This window comes from Lepisosteus oculatus, chromosome 14, assembly GCF_040954835.1.
Source record: "Lepisosteus oculatus isolate fLepOcu1 chromosome 14, fLepOcu1.hap2, whole genome shotgun sequence".
In the NCBI taxonomy this organism is placed as follows: domain Eukaryota; kingdom Metazoa; phylum Chordata; class Actinopteri; order Semionotiformes; family Lepisosteidae; genus Lepisosteus; species Lepisosteus oculatus.
In genome coordinates this window covers 19,058,247-19,063,246 of record NC_090709.1, presented here as the reverse complement: position 1 = coordinate 19,063,246, position 5,000 = coordinate 19,058,247, and the positions used below count along the sequence as shown (strand labels likewise).

At 51.9% G+C, this 5,000-nt stretch overlaps 1 protein-coding gene, 5 non-coding genes and 2 pseudogenes across 6 annotated transcripts in view; 1 reads left to right on the top strand and 7 right to left on the bottom strand.

Annotated features, from left to right (window-relative positions):
- Positions 1-91, bottom strand: part of LOC138216547 (5S ribosomal RNA) — a 119-nt gene extending 28 nt beyond the window's left edge. Inside the window, exon 1 of the ribosomal RNA XR_011180259.1 lies at positions 1-91. This exon is cut by the window's left edge and continues 28 nt beyond it. This is a non-coding gene — a ribosomal RNA (5S ribosomal RNA).
- LOC138242514 (zinc finger protein 135-like) overlaps positions 1-5,000 on the bottom strand; it is a 446,217-nt gene that overhangs the window by 110,878 nt on the left and 330,339 nt on the right. The gene's annotated exons all lie outside the window — the stretch shown is intronic.
- On the bottom strand, positions 629-747 carry LOC138218361 (5S ribosomal RNA; annotated as a pseudogene).
- LOC138244038 (5S ribosomal RNA) lies at positions 1,285-1,403 on the bottom strand. Its single transcript, XR_011192652.1, has one exon. It is a non-coding gene; the product is annotated as a 5S ribosomal RNA (ribosomal RNA).
- LOC138216698 (5S ribosomal RNA) lies at positions 1,941-2,059 on the bottom strand. Its single transcript, XR_011180410.1, has one exon. It is a non-coding gene; the product is annotated as a 5S ribosomal RNA (ribosomal RNA).
- On the bottom strand, positions 2,597-2,715 carry LOC138217120 (5S ribosomal RNA). Its single transcript, XR_011180833.1, has one exon. It is a non-coding gene; the product is annotated as a 5S ribosomal RNA (ribosomal RNA).
- Positions 3,253-3,371, bottom strand: LOC138218648 (5S ribosomal RNA; annotated as a pseudogene).
- On the top strand, positions 4,174-4,292 carry LOC138218129 (5S ribosomal RNA). The gene has a single exon (XR_011181474.1). It is a non-coding gene; the product is annotated as a 5S ribosomal RNA (ribosomal RNA).

Sequence of the window (5,000 nt, the reverse complement as noted above, 5' to 3'; positions counted from 1 at the left end):
GTCTCCCATCCAAGTACTAACCAGGCCCATCCCTGTTTAGATTCTGAGATCAGACGAGATCAGGCGTGCTCAAGGGGGTGTGGCCGTAAGCGAGAGCAAGGCTCGCTGGCACCGTTCTTATTGAGAGGACAGCTCCGTCACCTCTTTTACGACGCTGCTTTTTTTCCCTTGCGTTTTTCTCTTCTTCCCACGTTCTCTCTCTTCACTGCCTTCGTCCCCGCTCTATTTCACTTCAGCCTTTCACTTTTGCTTCCTTCCAATGAGGACGGAGCTACGGGAGAAAGGGCGCTATAGAGGATCGCTGTGGAGAGCTGCTGCTGTGCTTTGACATCTGAGCTCTGTGGAAAACGATCTCAATACAATTCTGAAAAACGCGACTCTCCGAACGCCAGCCGAACAAGTCTCCACAGCCGAAGCGCTGTGTCTCTTTTCAGCTGGCGATAAACCTTTCCTCGATCCTTTGCGGACTTGTAAAACTGTTCCTGATCAGAATAAAAAACGCTCACGCTAATACACAAGCACCCGTGTCTCGCCAAAGCTGACAAATAAACAGACGGACAAGCCGCACTGCACGTGTGAACAGGGGAATGAGCGAGCGAGCGGGGATAGGGCGCCTCCTGCGCTTAAAAGCTTACAGCACCTGGTATTCCCAGGCGGTCTCTCATCCAAGTACTAACCAGGCCCATCCCTGTTTAGCTTCCGAGATCAAACGAGATCAGGCATGCTCAAGGGGGTGTGGCCATAAGCGAGAGCAAGGCTCGCTGGCACCCTTCTTATTGAGAGGACAGCTCCGTCACCTCTTTTACGACGCTGCTTTTTTTCCCTTGCGTTTTTCTCTTCTTCCCACGTTCTCTCTCTTCACTGCCTTCGTCCCCGCTCTATTTCACTTCAGCCTTTCACTCTTGCTTCCTTCCAATGAGGACGGAGCTGCGGGAGAAAGGGCGCTATAGAGGATCGCTGTGGAGAGCTGCTGCTGTGCTTTGACATCTGAGCTCTGTGGAAAACGATCTCAATACAATTCTGAAAAACGCGACTCTCCGAACGCCAGCAGAACAAGTCTCCACAGCCGAAGCGCTGTGTCTCTTTTCAGCTGGCGATAAACCTTCCCTCGATCATTTGCGGACTTGTAAAACTGTTCCTGATCAGAATTAAAAACGCTCACGCTAATATACAAGCACCCGTGTCTCGCCAAAGCTGACAAATAAAGAGACGGACAAGCCGCACTGCACGTGTGAACAGGGGAATGAGCGAGCGAGCGGGGATAGGGCGCCTCCTGCGCTTAAAAGCTTACAGCACCTGGTATTCCCAGGCGGTCTCCCATCCAAGTACTAACCAGGCCCATCCCTGTTTAGCTTCCGAGATCAGACGAGATCAGGCGTGCTCAAGGGGGTGTGGCCGTAAGCGAACGAAAGGCTCGCTGGCACCCTTCTTATTGAGAGGACAGCTCCGTCACCTCTTTTACGACGCTGCTTTTTTTCTCTTGCGTTTTTCTCTTCTTCCCACGTTCTCTCTCTTCACTGCCTTCGTCCCCGCTCTATTTCACTTCAGCCTTTCACTCTTGCTTCCTTCCAATGAGGACGGAGCTGCGGGAGAAAGGGCGCTATAGAGGATCGCTGTGGAGAGCTGCTGCTGTGCTTTGACATCTGAGCTCTGTGGAAAACGATCTCAATACAATTCTGAAAAACGCGACTCTCCGAACGCCAGCCGAACAAGTCTCCACAGCCGAAGCGCTGTGTCTCTTTTCAGCTGGCGATAAACCTTTCCTTGATCCTTTGCGGACTTGTTAAACTGTTCATGATCAGAATAAAAAACGCTCACGCTAATACACAAGCACCCGTGTCTCGCCAAAGCTGACAAATAAACAGATGGACAAGCCGCACTGCACGTGTGAACAGGGGAATGAGCGAACGAGCGGGGATAGGGCGCCTCCTGCGCTTAAAAGCTTACAGCACCTGGTATTCCCAGGCGGTCTCCCATCCAAGTACTAACCAGGCCCATCCCTGTTTAGCTTCTGAGATCAGACGAGATCAGGCGTGCTCAAGGGGTTGTGGCCGTAAGCGAGAGCAAGGCTCGCTGGCACCCTTCTTATTGAGAGGACAGCTCCGTCACCTCTTTTATGACGCTGCTCTTTTTCCCTTGCGTTTTTCTCTTCTTCCCACGTTCTCTCTCTTCACTGCCTTCGTCCCCGCTCTATTTCACTTCAGCCTTTCACTCTTGCTTCCTTCCAATGAGGACGGAGCTGCGGGAGAAAGGGCGCTATAGAGGATCGCTGTGGAGAGCTGCTGCTGTGCTTTGACATCTGAGCTCTGTGGAAAACGATCTCAATACAATTCTGAAAAACGCGACTCTCCGAACGCCAGCCGAACAAGTCTCCACAGCCGAAGCGCTGTGTCTCTTTTCAGCTGGCGATAAACCTTTCTTCGATCTTTTGCGGACTTGTAAAACTGTTCCTGATCAGAATAAAAAACGCTCACGCTAATACACAAGCACCCGCGTCTCGCCAAAGCTGACAAATAAACAGACGGACAAGCCGCACTGCACGTGTGAACAGGGGAATGAGCGAGCGAGCGGGGATAGGGCGCCTCCTGCGCTTAAAAGCTTACAGCACCTGGTATTCCCAGGCGGTCTCCCATCCAAGTACTAACCAGGCCCATCCCTGTTTAGCGTCCGAGATCAGACGAGATCAGGCGTGCTCAAGGGGGTGTGGCCGCAAGCAAGAGCAAGGCTCGCTGGCACCCTTCTTATTGAGAGGACAGCTCCATCACCTCTTTTACGACGCTGCTCTTTTTCCCTTGCGTTTTTCTCTTCTTCCCACGTTCTCTCTCTTCACTGCCTTCGTCCCCGCTCTATTTCACTTCAGCCTTTCACTCTTGCTTCCTTCCAATGAGGACGGAGCTGCGGGAGAAAGGGCGCTATAGAGGATCGCTGTGGAGAGCTGCTGCTGTGCTTTGACATCTGAGCTCTGTGGAAAACGATCTCAATACAATTCTGAAAAACGCAACTCTCCGAACGCCAGCCGGACAAGTCTCCACAGCCGAAGCGCTGTGTCTCTTTTCAGCTGGCGATAAACTTTTCCTCGATCCTTTGCGGACTTGTTAAACTGTTCATGATCAGAATAAAAAACGCTCACGCTAATACACAAGCACCCGTGTCTCGCCAAAGCTGACAAATAAACAGACGGACAAGCCGCACTGCACGTGTGAACAGGGGAATGAGCGAGCGAGCGGGGATAGGGCGCCTCCCGCGCTTAAAAGCTTACAGCACCTGGTATTCCCAGGCGGTCTCCCATCCAAGTACTAACCAGGCCCATCCCTGTTTAGCGTCCGAGATGAGACGAGATCAGGCGTGCTCAAGGGGGTGTGGCCGTAAACGAGAGCAAGGCTCGCTGGCACCCTTCTTATTGAGAGGACAGCTCCGTCACCTCTTTTACGACGCTGCTCCTTTTCCCTTGCGTTTTTCTCTTCTTCCCACGTTCTCTCTCTTCACTGCCTTCGTCCCCGCTCTATTTCACTTCAGCCTTTCACTCTTGCTTCCTTCCAATGAGGACGGAGCTGCGGGAGAAAGGGCGCTATAGAGGATCGCTGTGGAGAGCTGCTGCTGTGCTTTGACATCTGAGCTCTGTGGAAAACGATCTCAATACAATTCTGAAAAACGCAACTCTCCGAACGCCAGCCGAACAAGTCTCCACAGCCGAAGCGCTGTGTCTCTTTTCAGCTGGCGATAAACTTTTCCTCGATCCTTTGCGGACTTGTTAAACTGTTCATGATCAGAATAAAAAACGCTCACGCTAATACACAAGCACCCGTGTCTCGCCAAAGCTGACAAATAAACAGACGGACAAGCCGCACTGCACGTGTGAACAGGGGAATGAGCGAGCGAGCAGGGGATAGGGCGCCTCCTGCGCTTAAAAGCTTACAGCACCTGGTATTCCCAGGCGGTCTCCCATTCAAGTACTAACCAGGCCCATCCCTGTTTAGCTTCCGAGATCAAAAGCAGCGTCCTCATTGGAAGGAAGCAAGAGTGAAAGGCTGAAGTGAAATAGAGCGGGGACGAAGGCAGTGAAGAGAGAGAACGTGGGAAGAAGAGAAAAACGCAAGGGAAAAAAAGCAGCGTCGTAAAAGAGGTGACGGAGCTGTCCTCTCAATAAGAAGGGTGCCAGCGAGCCTTGCTCTAGCTTACGGCCACACCCCCTTGAGCACACCTGATCTCATCTGATCTCGGAAGCTAAACAGGGATGGGCCTGGTTAGTACTTGGATGGGAGACCGCCTGGGAATACCAGGTGCTGTAAGCTTTTAAGCGCAGGAGGCGCCCTATCCCCGCTCGCTCGCTCATTCCCCTGTTCACACGTGCAGTGCGGCTTGTCCGTCTGTTTATTTGTCAGCTTTGGCGAGACACGGTTGCTTGTGTATTAGCGTGAGCGTTTTTTATTCTGATCAGGAACAGTTTTACAAGTCCGCAAAGGATCGAGGAAAGGTTTATCGCCAGCTGAAAAGAGACACAGCGCTTCGGCTGTGGAGACTTGTTCGGCTGGCGTTCGGAGAGTCGCGTTTTTCAGAATTGTATTGAGATCGTTTTCCACAGAGCTCAGATGTCAAAGCACAGCAGCAGCTCTCCACAGCGATCCTCTACACGGGTGCTTGTGTATTAGCGTGAGCGTTTTTCCCTTGCGTTTTTCTCTTCTTTCCACGTTCTCTCTCTTCACTGCCTTCGTCCCCGCTCTATTTCATTTCAGCCTTTCACTCTTGCTTCCTTCCAATGAGGACGGAGCTGCGGGAGAAAGGGCGCTATAGATGATCGCTGTGGAGAGCTGCTGCTGTGCTTTGACATCTGAGCTCTGTGGAAAACGATCTCAATACAATTCTGAAAAACGCGACTCTCCGAACGCCAGCCGAACAAGTCTCCACAGCCGAAGCGCTGTGTCTCTTTTCAGCTGGCGATCAACCTTTCCTCGATCCTTTGCGGACTTGTAAAACTGTTCCTGATCAGAATAAAAAACGCT